The sequence below is a fragment of the Elephantulus edwardii genome, unplaced genomic scaffold (assembly GCF_000299155.1).
Source record: "Elephantulus edwardii isolate Elephantulus edwardi_28Jun2011 unplaced genomic scaffold, EleEdw1.0 scaffold00077, whole genome shotgun sequence".
In the NCBI taxonomy this organism is placed as follows: Eukaryota; Metazoa; Chordata; class Mammalia; order Macroscelidea; family Macroscelididae; genus Elephantulus; species Elephantulus edwardii.
The window spans coordinates 1,002,082-1,016,359 of record NW_006399827.1 but is presented as its reverse complement, the minus strand read 5'-3'; the positions used below and the strand labels follow the sequence as shown (position 1 = coordinate 1,016,359).

The following is a 14,278-nucleotide window of genomic DNA, read 5'->3' as shown; positions in this document are numbered from 1 at the left end:
TATGTCTCTTAAAAAACGTATTTGCAATGAATAAGTCATTGTGCAAAATTCATTCTATCTCCAGCTTCATTTCTGTCACCAAGTCCATGTTTTCCAACTACTGATTCTTCTTCCCTGCTCCCAACTTTTGCGTTCCAGTCGCCCATTATTTTCAATGCATCTTGATTGCATGTTCGATCTATCTCTGCCTGTAAGAGTTGGTAGAAATCATCTATTTCTTCTTCTTTGGCTCTGGTTGTTGGTAGTAGTATCATCCAGTATCTGGATGATAGTAGTGTTCACTGGACTTCCTTGTAAGTGTATAGATATAATCCTATCACTCACAATGTTAATACCTAGGAGTATCAAAAAATCAGGAGGAAAAGAATATGGATCTGTGCACAGGTACAGGGCAGGAGAGAACAGAGCTGCTTTCTGCTTGAACCCTACCAAGTTCAGCTGCCCTGGTTCCTCCATAGTTCTCATTTTTTTATATTGAACTTGCATGGCTGACATTGTTGTTATATGTCATTGAGTTGACTATGACTCAACAACCCTATGCACAATAGCTCTGAACCCTGCTCTATCCTTAGTCAATCTCATTGTCTCTGACACATCTACCCTCATAACCCCAGTTATTGTGTCAGTCCATCTTGTCCGAGGTCTTCCTCTCCTGCGCTGTCCCTCAACCCTTCCAAGCATGATATCCTTCTCCAAAGACTGGTCCCTCCTGACAACATGCCCAAAGTATGTCAGATGGAGTCTCAAAATCCTTTTACCAAGGAGCAACTTGATTTCACCCTCTCCAGGACAGACCTGTTAGTTCTGTTCGTAGTCTATGGTATGTTCAATACTCTTCTCCAGCACTACAACTCAAAGGCATCAATTCTTCTGTCATCCTTATTTATTGTCCAGCTCTCTATAATTGTGAAGACCATGGCTTAGATCAGGTGCATCTTAGTCTCTAGACTGACATCATTGCTCTTCAGCAGAACAGATTTTTCCAGTCCAATTTGTCTTTTGATTCCTTCATTACTGATGTCAAGAATGTTGATTGTGGAACTGAACAAGCTGAGATTATTAACAATCTCAATCTCTTCTCCATCTATCATGATGCTATCAATCGGCCCAGTGGTGAGAATTTTTATCTTCTTGATATTGAACATCAATCCATATTGCAAACTACAGTTCTTGATCCTCAACAGCAAATGCTTCAGGCCCTCAGTTTCAGCAAGTAAGGCTGTGTCATCTGCGTAACACAGGTTATTAATGAGTCTTCATGTCTGACAAAGAGTGGGAAAGACACTTTAATTTTTTTTAAAAAAGAGAACCTTGTGCTCAAAATTCCAAAGCTGTTACATTGATGGGAAAGCATCCTGGTGGGAATTTGAGCTGACTATGAAAGGAAGGACATGAGATGTACTCGGGAATTGCAAAGTGAATCTCTCCAAGGCTCTATTGTCCATATAAGACTACCAAACTTGCTGTCATTGAGTTGATTCTGACTCATGCTGACCCCATGTGTACAAACTAGAGCTACTGCACAGGGTCTTCTGGGCAGTAATCTTTACAGAAATTGATTGTCAGGCCTTTCTCTTATGGCATCCCTAGATGGACTTGAACCACCAACCTTTAGATTAGTAATTAAACATAAACTGCTCCAAATAGAGACCTCCAGTAAAGTAAATTCTTACTTAAGCTACTCAGTTACTACTGGGTATCTTTGTTACAGCAGCCAAGCCTGACTTGCAGTCCATACATTCTTCTCGTTCTTGTCATCCGAGAACTGCTGTGTTCTCACCTTGTTCGCACAGCCTCAGAGGGGGCAGATGGGAGGAAGATGTCTTGGAAGCAAAAACTGCTACAACGTAGAAGGCAACATTCTCTCTGAACCTGAGACCAGAGGCAAACTGAGACAAGCCCCCCAAATCCTCTTTTTCTCCTCCCTTCCTTAATTATAATCCCATTTGTAAGCCGACCCTGTCATTCTGTCTCCCTTAATGGCTAGTTTCTATTCTGGTCCTTTCTCCACCCTATTATCTTTTGCAATATTCAGGAGCTCGGGAGATGAAGGCATAAGGCCTCTCCTTCAGACTGTCTCTCCTTCTCTATCTTTTTAAATATTTCAGTTGCTCTCCATCTTTATTTTTGCATTTCGATTTCCTGTGGAACCATAAATTTATCTTGGTCACTCAATCTAGTTCTTTCTGGCTCTTTCCCCTCTTATCTTTCCTGCTCCGGGCTGACTGAAAATGCCTGTACTATCTTTGCAGCCAGCGTGCTGACTGGATGAAAATCTACAGATGGTTCTGATAGGGAGATGTCGCAGGGAAAACTAGGAAATGCTGGACTTGTCACAGGACAGAATGAAATAAGTGACCTAAGCCAGCAGCTCTCTTCCAAGGTCAACCTCAAAATAAAGGCCACTTTCTAAAGGCCCTGTCCTCTTGTAATTGGGCCCCAAATCCTCCCCTGTGCCTTCCTTCTCCCATGGAACAGGTTTAGTAGTAACTTCATCCCCTGGCCAGCAATTACCCAAGTCTCAGACGTTCCACTTAAGATACCCCAGTGCTGCATATAGATTACTCAGAGATATAGCATATAGAGGTATATCCTAATGGAATCACGTAATCAACATTGATATTAAAAGTTCTGTTTTTTTCACTGACAAGATCTCTGAACATCGTGAACTGGGGTATCTTTCTCTGAGTTGTCTTTTTGACAAAATCATTCTCGTTCCCACTTGTGGAGACCAGAGCATGAAGGCAGTAACATTCCATCTGCTCTTTTTGAGGGTCTAGCTGAATTCAAACCCCATCTCTGAGTACCAGAACGTAGCAAACATCCTTAGGCCTCTTCAGCCTTGGTGGCAGGTGGACTTTGCATGTTGTTCATTTGGTTGAAGGTTGGGGGCACCAGAAGGCTAAGAGTCCCTGCGTGTTGTAAGTTATTAAGTGCTTGGCTACTAACTAAAAATTGGTGGTTTGAACCTACACAGAGGCCTCTCAGGAGAAAGCCCTGACAATCTGCTTTCATAAGATTACAGCCTCTTGGAGGACAGTTACAATTGAGAACATATAGGATCACCGTAAGTCAGTATCAGCAGCAGCTAATTTTTACTGGTGTCTCAAGCTGGGTCAGCTCAGTTTAATTTTCACAAAAATATAATCACACTATTGGTGTGCTGGAGTGGAGATGGGGACAGAGGAGGGCACAGGGCATTGTTAAGCAGTCTTAGCTGTGACCAGTCAATCTATATGGATCCTGAATATGAAACAATAATCTTTTGTTTGATATTCACGTTGTAACTTCTCATCAGTTCAGAATCCTCCGGTAACTGGGGGTCTGGATTTTCATAGAACATAAAGTCTTCAGCCTCAGCTCTTAACCTTATGTCACCACCCCTCTCAGACTAGCTGAAGAAAACTTTTCCCTCCCCCACTGGGATCCTTCCTTTCTTCTCCTGCTGGCTCATTTCCTCCTCCTCATTCTCCTTCTAAGGGCTCCTCTTCTCTTTAATCTTTAGGCAGGTATTTCAATAATCTTGATTCATTGCACTTGACGACTCTTGACTCTCTAATTGGGGAGTAAAGTGAGAGATGTGAGTTCAGATCCTGCCAAGATGGATTCCTTTTAGACAATCTCTCACATGTTATAAGAGGTTTTGTTTTCTTCTCTGAGACTTTAACACTTAGAAACTGCATTTATCTTCTTGTAGAGAACTGATCAATGTAGTCTAAACATAAAAGAGATTTATTTCTCTCTCTTGTTATAAAATGGAGAGATTGTGTCCAGAATAAGATAACCCAGAATTATCTGATAACCACAAGGACATTAGGGAACCAGGCTCCACTTATACTTCTACTCCACCATCCTCAGCATGGTCTCTTATTACTTGGATCCACAATCAACACCCTTGTTACCATCAGTCAAGAGAGCAAGAGATATATTTCATTGGAAAATTCTGCTGTCAGAGACTGCTCCATATTATTAAGGAGCAATGATGTCAGTTTAAGTACTAAGGTACACCTGATTTGAGACATGGTATTTTCAATTACTTCCCATATATCTGAGACCTGGACAATGAGTAAAGATAACAGAAGAAGAACTGATATCTTTAAACTGTGGTGTTGGAAAAGAGTACTAAATGGTCCATGGACTGCCAAAAGAACAAACAGATAATGTCTTGGGGAAAGTGCAGTCAGAGTGCTTCTTGGGGGCAAGGATGATGAAGCTTCATCTCACATACAATGGGCATGTTTTAGGAGAGGAGATACCTTGGAGAGAGATATCATGCTTAGAAAGGGAGAGGAATGGTGAAGAAGAGGAAGACCCCCAACCCGATGGATGGACACAGTGGCTGCAACAAGGGGCTCATAGGTGTCAGAGATGATGAGGACAGCACAGGATAGGGCAAGGTTCAGATCTGTTGTTCACAGGGTCGTTATGAATCATACTCGACTCAACAGCAGCCAAGAACAGCAACAGTGCACAGAGTCCATGCTCAAGGTCACAGCATCATGGCTGCTGCAGCTCCAGACATTGTGCTTCTATTCCAAGAAAGAAGAAAGACCCCAAACTAAAGAGCTCCCACTCATATCTCATCTGCCACACAGATCTGTAAGGAATGCCAGAAGCTGTAGTTTTTCAACCCTGGGCATGTTCAGTGTTCAGACACTACAGAAGAAGGAAAGAATCCACACTGGACAGACAGCTGGGCAGTACAGTCGTCTGTGCAGCAGAGACCACCTAGAGTAGTAGCAAAGACTGAAAATGGACTCTATGAGTACATTGCATTTGCTCCATGAATCGTCAGCTGTGTGAACCTGGGCAAATTACTTACTCTCTCTCTGTGCTTTGGCATCCTCATCTGTGCAATGGTGGTAATAATAATAGTCCTTACCAAGAAAGAATTGAGGTCTTTGAATTATGGTGTTAGCAAAGAATATGACTATACCATGGAATGCCAGAAGAAGGAACAAATCCATCTTGGAAGGGGGACAATCAGAATACTCCTTAGGAGAAAGGATGACAAGATTTCATGTCATATACAGTTATCAGGAAGGACCAGTTCTTGGAGAAGAAAAACATGCTTGTTAAAGCAGACAGTGAGAAGAGAAAAAAGAAAAGGGGGAAAAAATACTAAAACCCTCGAGGCAATGGTGACATAGTGATTGCAATAGTGATGATTGAGGTGGTCCAAGACCAGACAGTGTTCACTGTGCTGTACCTACATGACTGTGAGCTGGAAGCGACTTGGCGGCTAACAACATCAATGTAATTTGGAGCAGTATCATTATTGTTTGATTGGTCAGCATATTAAATAGGAAGTGAAAGTGCTCAACACATGCTGGCTATTGTCAGGGCTCAGCCTACACTTACTTTCTCAATGTCCCAACAGTTCCTCTGCCTGGTGTGCACCTTGTCCCACCTCAGAGGAAGAATTGGACGTGAAGTCACGAGACAAGTTGGAAGCATCTTTTTAATATAAAGATCTATCTTTCATTTCCCATTCCCAGAGCCAAAGTAGCTTGAGTCACTTCAAATGCCCCTTTATCTAGGGCCCGCTCTTCCCAGGAGCGGAGCTGAGGTGCAGAAAATACAGAAGAAATGACACAAAATACCTTTTCCTTGTTCCTTCCACCATCTCAATCCCCAACCTTAGTACTGAAAATATCACCCTCATCCAATCTCTCACATCCCTAGTCAAGGCCATGAGGTTGGCTCTGACTCATTTGACCCGCCAGCAGATTTTCAGAGGATACAAATTGCATGGGAGGAGATTGCCCATCTTTCTCCTGTGGGGTATCTGGTGGATTTGAAATGTCTGCCTTTGGGTTGGTAGCACAACTTCTTTTTCACTAGGCTACCACAGCTCCCTTCCCCTCCACTCCATGCCCTGCCACCTCTAGTCATTATCAAAAATTTAATTGTGCAGAGTTCTATCCCAGAGGCTTGTGACATCCACTTGGTCCTTGTCCCAAGAAAACTGCAGTCTAAACCAGTGACCAGCACACTTTGGGTCAAATACAGCCCAAAGACGGGTTTTGTAAATAAAGTTTTATTGGAACACAGCCACAATCATTAGTTTACTATAGTCAAAGGCTGCTTTCACAAAGCAATGGTGCAGAGCTGAGTCGCTGCAGTAGTCTAAAATGTTTGCTGTCTGCTCACCAGAAGTGAAAAGTGCTTGCCCTCTGCCTTAGGAGAAAAAGAACACACTTTTAAAAATCAACTCAATTCAATTCATTGCCGTTGAGTCACAGCCAACTCACAGCTGACCCTCCAGTGGGTTTTCTAAAACTGTAAATTGCAAGGGAGGAAATTGTCCATCCTTTTCCCAAGGAGCAGCTGGTGGATTCAGACTGCTTGCCTTTGAATTGGCAGGACATCTCTTGACGCACTAGGCCACCGGAGCTCCAGGTTCATGCAATTACATCGTACATTGAATTGCTATGTGTGATGGTACAGAAAGGACCTGGAAGAACTTAAAGCAAGCAGGTAGTGATGAGTATCAGCATGTAGATCAGAAGCAGAGTGGAATGGGATTTGGTCAAAGACAGCTGTAGCCTTGTCTATAATGTTTTAATTATACTGTGAAGATAATAGACTGAGATAGTTACAAATTAGTTCTTAAAAGAGTGTATTGATTGTTGGAAAGGGTGTGACATATTTAAAACTCTTATATGCTCCTAATAAGATATTAATTAATATAAGACCCTTTTGGAAAGTAATTTGGAAAGATATATCAAGAGCCTTAACCATGCACATACTTTGGCCTCCTAATTCTGCTTCTGGGAATCCATCCTAAGACTATAAACCACTAGAAATCTTTGTACACAGATGAATCTACTATCGACTTGTAGCAAAAAAAAAAAAAAAAAGAAATAAATCTAAAGGAAATAAATGCACAATAATATGGGAGTAGTTCAATTATAACACACCCATGTGTAGACTATTTAGAGGGTTATTAATAGAAACCTGAACTCAAATTCATTGCCTTCAAGTTGGAACTGGCTCGTCTCCGACCCTCTAGGCACTCTTCTGAGGCTCTGAGTCACATCTTTGTCCCATGGAGCCGCTAACAGATTTAAAACGCCAGAGAAGCACTGACTTTGGGTTAGCAACACAGCTCTGTATGTGCTATGTCACCGAGCTCCTATCATAAACCTAGACAATTTAGAAATTATCAGAGGAAGCGCTAAGTGGATTGAATACGAGACCACGAGAAATAAGCAGCTTGGCCATACCCAAACATCACAATAGTTATCGCTGGAGAAGTGGATGATTCCTGCGTCTCTCCTTTGGACCGCTTATTTTCTAGAACGTGTTCGGCTTATTTTCACAGTGGAGATGGCGTGTATCATCGTAAACTACAGGGCCTTTGGAAGGTGCACCGTGGGCTCAGCAGATTGGAGGAAACAAAGAAGAGATGTGAGGAACCATGTTGCTTTTATACAATCAGGAAAGTGAACAGAGGGAGGGGAGAAATGCCACACCAGCTTCCACCAAACGGATGGGTCAGAGGCAGTTCTGCGCCCGCCCGCAGCGGCGGCCAGATGCCGCCCTGGCCCTGCGCAGCCCTCCGCTGTCAGGGACAGGTTGGCGGGGGCGCGGAGCTGCGGTTCCTCCAGGAGCTCCAGTGGAGCGCAACAGCCCCAGCTCCACGGAGTCAGCAGCCGGGAGGGAAGAGAGGGGCGGGATGGACAGGAAGCCCCCAGGGGCCGCGGAGCCACGGGGGTCCTGCCTTCTGAATGTTTTCCTCTTGCTCAGGACCTCAGCTCACTCTGGAAACCACCAAGCCTGTTCTCTAGCACTGTTTTCTTTCAATTCCTTTGTGTAAAAAAAAAAGAGAGAGAGAGAAGCAGCACAGGAAAATACTATCAAAGCTGGGTCCTCTCAATGTATGCAGTACCTTGTAGGGGTGGCAAGAAAGCAGGTCTGTTTAAAGGTGGGGAATTGGACACTGGTGTGGAAAGGCCTCAGAAAACAGCTTCTGTCAGTCCCTGGGGAAATCACAGCCCCTCGGCTTTGAGCTCAGACAGTTGTTCTTAGTTGCCATTGAGTCAATTCTGACCCCAGGTGAACCCACACGTGCAGAGTGGCAGATTTCACAGCATTTACAAAGACTGTGACCTTTGACGTGCTTGTTGTCAGGAACTTTTTTAAAGTAAGGGAGAGAGAAACATAAGCTCACTAGTTAAACTTTTTGGGAGTTTTTATTGTTCAATATATTTTGTCAAAATGCCATTAGCGTTCATTTGCTGTACAGCCACTTCGTATAGCAGATTTGTTGTTGACTGTGGTGTCAGAATTGACTGGTAGCTGACCCTCCAGCAGGTTTTCAGAGGCAGTAAATTGCTGGGGAAGAAATTATCCATTCAGTTCTCAGGGAGCAGCTAATGGTATTGAACCACTTGCCTTTAAGATTACAGCACAGCTTCTTGCCACTGGGCCACCAGAAGTCTCTCGTATAGAAGGAGTACATCCAAACACCCTCCCTCTTCAGATGATGGTGGTGGTTGTTTTTATGTGCTGTCGAGTAGCCTGCAACCTGTAGCGACCCTATGAATAGCACCTCTGAACCCTGCCCGGTCCTGAGCCAGTCTCATTAATTTAAACACACCAACTCCCATTCCACCATTTACTGTATCAATCTATTTCATCCAGTGTCTTCCTCTCCTGCACCATCCCTCCACCCTTCCAAGCATGATGTCCTTCTCCAAGGACCAGTCCTTCCTGGCCACATGTCCTAAGTATGTGAGACACACCTTCAAAATCCTAGCCTTCAAAGAAAAACTTTCACCCTCCCCAGGACAAACTTACTTGTTTTCTTGGTGGTTCATGGTATGTTCAAGACTCTTTTCCAGCACCACAAATCAAAGGAATCAATCCTTCTTCTATCATCCCTAGTCATTGTCCAGATCTCTGTTGCTGAGCAAATAATTGCAAAGACTATGGCCTGCATCAGGCATACCTTAGTCTCTAGACTGACATCGTTGCCTTTCAGCACTCTGGAGAGATCCCTGACAACAGATTTTCCCAGTGCAATTCATCTTTTGGTTTCCTGACTGCTGGTGCCAAGAGTGTTGATTGTGGAGCCAGCAAGCTGTAATTCTTAAACAGCCTCAATCTCTTCTTCATCTACCATAGCGCTATGATGAGAACCTTTCTCTTCTTAATGTTGAGCTTCAATCCATATTGAAGACTACAGTTCTTGACCACCTACAGCAAGCGCTTCAGGTCCTCCTCAGTTTCAGCAAGCAGGGTTGTATCATCTTCTGATGACAGCTGTGTTAATCTACTGAATCTAAAGTGGCAGCCAAATGGGAACAGACCTTTCTTTTGAGGCACTCTGGCGTAAGTTCAAAACGCCAAGCTTTCAGCTGGTAGTTGAACATCTAACAATTTGTGCCACCCAGAGACTCTGAAGAATCAGAATGAACAAGTCTCAAATCCTAGGTCGACTCTGACTTAGCTATGTAACCTCAAGCAAGCTACCAATGCTCTCTGAGTCCCATTTACTCCCTCTGTAGTTTGTTGTGGTTGTTGGGTGTCGTTGAGTGACTACAACTCATAGCAACCAGATGAACAATGGATTTGAGCCCTGCGCTATTCTATACCATCCTCAGGAAGCTCTAATGGAGCAGTCCCTAACAAACTGCACCGCCAACCCAAAGGTTCATTGGTGGTTCAAATCCATCAGTGACTTCTTGGGAGAAAGATGGACAGGACAGTCTCCTCCTTGGAAACTCAATGGAGGGTCGTGGTGAGTCTCAATGACAAGGAGTTTGAATCTGTAGAATTGGGTCAAAATTCAAACTCACTGCCATTGGCTTGGAACCGACTCATTGGCAGTGAGATGGGCTATCTCCTCCTGTGGGAGGTACAGCCTCTGAACAACCTGCTGAAGGTCAGCTATGAAAGAGTCCATTCCAACCCTACAGAAAGTAACAAACAGTGTTAATCCTGTGAAGGGAGGTTAACTGAAGGGCTCCTAATCAAAAAATCAATTATCCCAACCTACCAGCTTCTCCCAGGGAGAAAAATGAAGTAGTCTGCTACTGAAAATACTGACAGCTTCAGAAACCATGTGGGATGGTTATACCCTGTTTTATAGGGTCAGTAAGAGTCAAAGCTGATAGCAGTGGGTTTGGGTTATTTTCTTTCTCCCTCCCTCCCTTCCTTCCTTCCTTCCTTCCTCCCTCCCTTTCTCCCTCCCCCCATCCCTCTCTCCCTGCCCCCCCCATCTGTCTCTCTTTCTTTCTTGTGTGGTGGCATTGTAGTTAGTCCTGTTTCCTTCTCAAAGGAGGAGGGAGTGGGAAATCATGATTTCTTCTAATATATAGTATGTGATATATTCAGGCTTCCAGAGCAGCTCTCACCCAGGCGCCCTCACACCCTTTGCCCAGCCCCAGAGCTGCCTTCCTAACCAAGCTGGCCTGAAGCAATCCCTCCCTCCCAGGGACAAAGGGAGCAATTACTGGGGCAACCATTCATTTGGTAATTAATCACACTGGGACTAGTGACAACTCTTCTACCCATTGTTTAAAGTGTGACTTGCCATGTTCCCTGATACTCCACTTCCCCCGCAGCTCTCAACTCTTCAGCTAGATTGCAAACCCCTTGAGGGTTGAGCTGCTTCTGGGATTCCTTGCATTCAGTAGGTGATCGATACTTGTCACACATTTGACTTTTGTGTTTGTTTAGGTCTAACTGAAAGGCATCCCTGGGTGCTGTGACTGGTTAACAGATTCTGCTGCTCACAGAAGGACCGTCTTGTTGGATTCTCCCCAGAGATGCCTGGGAGATCAGAATGAAGCCAGGTTCTCCACTGACACACAGGTCACCTGTAGGCAGGATCAACCAGAGGGTGACTGGTGAGCTCACAGAAGGTACTGCTATATACTTGGCTAATATAGCATCCAATATTTGTAGACCTAAACACACCAGAAAATGGAGATCTGGTGGCACAGCCCAAAGAGCTGTGTGGCTAGTGAAAAGGCTATGCTTCTCTGCCAGTTCGAATCCACTAGCTGCTCTGGGAAGAAAGATGTACAGTCTCCTCCCGTACATTTTACGGCTTCTGAAAACCTGCTGGAGGGTCAGCTTTGAGTCAGTTGGTTCTCACTCAATAGAAAAACAAGCAAACGAACAAAAATCAACCCCAAACCTACAAACTAGAAAAGCTGCATCTAGTTACGTCACTGACTGAATTAGGAAATGCAAAGAATATGTGGTGGGTGGGTGGGTGGGTGTCCTCCCTGGATTCTAACTAGACCAGCAGAGCAGGGGGCAGAGCTGCCAAATCAAGGGGCTAGATTGTGTGTCTGGGCAGATGCCAGGCCTCTCTGGCTGCTCCTGGCAGTTCCCAGCTGCTTCTAGAAGTCACGGACAGCGGGCTGCCCCGGGGAAACCAGACTTAGGATGGCAGCTGCCAGCACGGGCGACCCAGGCCAAGCAGACAAATCTGGAATCGCTCAGATGGGGGAGCATGGGCTTCCACCTCCCTCCTCATGTCTTGGCTCCCTAGTCTGAATGTGGATCCCAGAGAGGGTTAAGGAGCGGGGTCCCTGCAGGAGCAGCTGCATCCGCCCCGCCTGCTCTGCGCCCTGGGCCTCTGGCCCGGCTGAGGCCTGTCACATGCAGCTGACAGCTGCAGCAGCGCTGGGCTCAGGCGCCCACCACATGGCCTCCTTTTGATTCTGGCCCTCCCCAGGGCCGCCAGCTCCTCTCTGCCACCGCCACCGCCACCGGAGCAGCAAATGGCCATTGATGACCTTGGAGAAGGCGGAGGGTGGGCCTGGGATAATAGCACCTGCTTCCCTCTGACCCTCCTTCATTCGACTTCCTCTTCAAAGCCACAGCACTGTGCTCCCCCCATCCCCCACATTGTTTCATCTCTGCAGACACAAGAATCTGATTTTTCAGAGCTGTTGTTGTTGTGTGCCTTCGAGTCTGACCCGACTCATAGCTGGCCCCCCAGAGGGTATTTTAGAGATAGTAAATTGCATAGGAGAAGCAGGAGTAGCATCCACTTCCTAAACAACATGCCTCCATAAACTCTATGAACTTTGATAAATATCAATAGTTGTAGAGGGGCTTCAGGTCTTTTGTTCATAGGGCCACTGTGAGTCATGCTCAACTCGAAGGCAGTCAACAACAACAACAACAACAAATTGCATAGGAGGAGATTGCCCATCCTCCCATGGAACAACTGGTGGATTCGAACTGCAGGCCTTTGTATTGCAATTTCTTACCACAAGGTTGTTGCATCTAGCTGGAACAAACCCATCTGACCCCCTGGTGGGTTTTCAGAAGCATGGGGGCATGGGTTTTAATCACAGGGGAGGAGATTGCCCATCCTTATCCTGTGGAGCAGCTGGGGACCTCCAATCGCATGCCTTTGACATTGCAGCGCAGCTTCTTGCCACTAGGCCACCAGAACTCCACTAGGCCAGATTAGGAATTCATATCTCATCGATACTAGTTGTAGCTTCCAAAATTATTTGGGAAAGAAAGCTAATATGTCTCATGTGCCTGCCTGCCACCAGATACAACCATTCCAGTGACTGAGCTGGACTCCAGGGCCTCTCCGCTTGCTTGCTCCCTCCTTCTACTCTCTATTTTACCCTCTTCTCTACGCTCCCCTTTCAAGAACAAAGATATCCAAGAATCTCCGTAAGAGAAGGTCTTCCTGATCCTGTAAAGTTATCCAAGAATCTTTATAAGAGAAGGTCTTTCTGATCCTGTGAAGTTGCACTGTTAACTACAGCAGCAGCAGCAGCAGCAGGAACCGTAAGACTTGAAGGCGAAGGGGCCGGGGAGGTGGAAGCTCCTCAGATTGGGGGATAGTGAGTGGAGCAAGAAGTCTTCCCTTTCCATCTGGTGACAACTCAGTCTGGAGCTGAGGCCCGTGTTGTTCTTCTCTTGTGACAGGAGAGCGCCCCCTGCTGCCTAAGCCCTGCTGGTATCGTACAGACCAGACACGCTGAGTGAGCAGAGGAACAAAGTGGGGCTGGGGTCTGTGTATTGGGGACAACTGTCACCCAGGAACTTCTGTCTGCTGAGCATGGCAGGAAAAGCTTGCAAGATTTCCACTGGCGACATCTGCCCAGAATGGCCTGGACCAACCCCTCTTGGGGTGCGGGTGGAAAGGACTCGTCAATTCTGACTCCTGATTAAGAATGTGAGTGAGGTCTCAATTCAGACCCTGTTCCACATGCAACCCGCTGGGCATACAATCACCAGCGTTTCCCTTTCTTTATCGTTAAGCTGAGACCATCAACAGAACCTTCACCACAGGGACACTTTAAGGAGATAAGTCATGTAAAGCACAGAGAAAGCTTTCAATAATAGTAACTATTCGTATTGATTCCACTGACATCTCCATCGCTAAATGATGAGAGAAAAACTGACACGGTCCCATGGAGAAAAGTCGAGGGATTTGCTTTTTCAAATCATGTTCATCATTAAACGGATCTGATCTATTTCTATGGACATCTACGAGGGAACCAGCTTTGCCTAAAGGAGGAATAAATGTCAGAGCCATCCACACAATATCAACTACAAGCAATTACTAAACACATTGATCACTGCTCCAAGCTGTACAATAAAGAGGGGAGAAAAGTCATGTTTGCAAAGACTCTCCTCTTTGTTAGCAATTTCTCATCCTTTGCTGGATTTTATCTATAAGCTACAAATACACCAAGGGAGCTCTGGTGGCCCGAGTGGTAAGGAGATGCCCGGCCAACCCCAAAAGCCATGATTCAAATCCACCAGCTGCTCCACTGGAGAAAGATCGGCAGTGTCCTACCACGTGATTTACTGACTCTGAAAACCTGCTGGTGGGTCAGCTACGAATCAGTTCCGAATCCACTGCAACATGACAACAACAAATACACCCTCCTCCTTGATACTCTTTCTCTCTCTCTCTCTTTTTTGATGGTGAGAAAAATTTGTATTTAGAATTAGCCAACTGGACTTAGTTTAGATGAGCCCAATTTTGTTGGCAACATCCAAAGCATCATGTTGTTGTTGTTGTTGTTATGTGCCATCGAGTCGTTTGCGACTCATAGCAACCCTATGTACAACAGCCCTAAACCCTGCTCTATCCTGTGCCAATTGCATTGCCTCTGACACACCCATCCCAATTACCCCAGTCACTGAATCAATCCACCTCATAGAGGGTCTTCCCCTCCAGCGCTGTCCCTCCACTCTACCCAGCATGATGTCCCTCTCCAAAGACCTGTCTCTCCCTACAACATGTCCAAAGTATGTCAGACGAAGCCCCAGAATC

At 45.4% G+C, this 14,278-nt stretch overlaps 1 pseudogene; it reads left to right on the top strand.

The window, feature by feature from the left end:
- The window catches only part of LOC102860794, a 31,218-nt pseudogene extending 18,278 nt beyond the window's left edge, over positions 1 to 12,940 (top strand).
- Positions 12,941 to 14,278: the final 1,338 nt, after the last annotated feature.